Genomic DNA, 1,233 nt, shown 5'->3' with positions numbered 1-1,233 from the left:
AACACAACCTGCACATGCTGTACTTATAAGTATGTCTGAAATAATGTCGGCCTATGCAATGGCCTGTTCTTGACCTACACAGCAACTTGTTCATTCACGCACCTCGTGCCACTGCGTTTCATTGGATTGTGTGACCGATTGTGTTGGGTAGGCTAATGGAACTGCATGCAGTCACAGAATAGCCTTTTCTTCTCCTTATTCTCCTCCTACTTCCACGTTGTGGAATTTCCCATTTTCGTGGTGATTTGCCTAAAACTTCCTGGAAGACGAGCCCCTCCTTAGTCACTGCCCACTCAATACCTGATGTTAGTATTGGGTCCAATGAAATCGGCTAATATAGGCTCTAAGAGTTAGGTTAATGTCAAGGCTGAAGAGTGAGTAGGTGGCAGACTTAAGTGCGTTGCGTTGACGGGGGAATCCTGGTCAGTCTTTCCTACCCACTTTCCACTGTCCAGTCCGCTGGCGCACACACACAGGTCCCATATTAGCCTTCAGATTGGGTGGTTACATCACCACCGCCAATCTTATCAGGCACACAAACAATGAATAACTTGTCTTCACCCACCAGCTAAATGTGAACGTAGGACCCATGACGATGTCTGTATCAAAGTCTCTGCCCACAAATTAGGCGGTGCTTCCTCGGGATGGGAATTGCGACGGCGATCCACACTCACGCATTTGCGCATAAACACACCAAAATCAGAGGCAAATGAATTCTCTCACTACCACTTGATTTGATGCTTAGAAGGCCTTGCATGAACCACTAGACGAGCCTTCCTAAACCGGTCTCCGACAGAAACGATCGCATTGTCCAAAGCTCAATGGAGCATTTACATTGGACTGTTTAGCCATCTACGTCGGCAGACTGATGAAGTTTGTCTCAAGACAAAACGAAGCAAAATGCTTATAATTTTCCAAAATTGACGAAGTAGGATCATGAAGGTGTGGAAAGAAGTCAAGTGCGTTGATGGGCAGGTAGGTGGTATCAGGTGTCCGGTATCTACTATGTGTTTGAGATCTCATTTCTCTAACCGCTGAATGCGAGTCCACTGGTCTTGGTTCAGTGCTTGCCAAGAAGCACATCATTCTACGATTAGGTTTGTTCTAAAATGTGGTGTATGTCTTCCGCTTTATTCAAACCAGAGTAGGTCGATCCATCTACCAATCCATTGAAGCGGTTGCGTTAGTCAACACATCTTCGTATTTCAAACAATCTCTGAGGGCCTAATCTGC

The sequence above is a fragment of the Echinococcus granulosus genome, assembly GCF_000524195.1.
Source record: "Echinococcus granulosus chromosome Unknown EG_S00265, whole genome shotgun sequence".
Lineage (NCBI taxonomy): Eukaryota > Metazoa > Platyhelminthes > Cestoda > Cyclophyllidea > Taeniidae > Echinococcus > Echinococcus granulosus.
The sequence above is the reverse complement of the archived record's forward strand: the minus strand, read 5'-3'. Positions refer to the sequence as shown.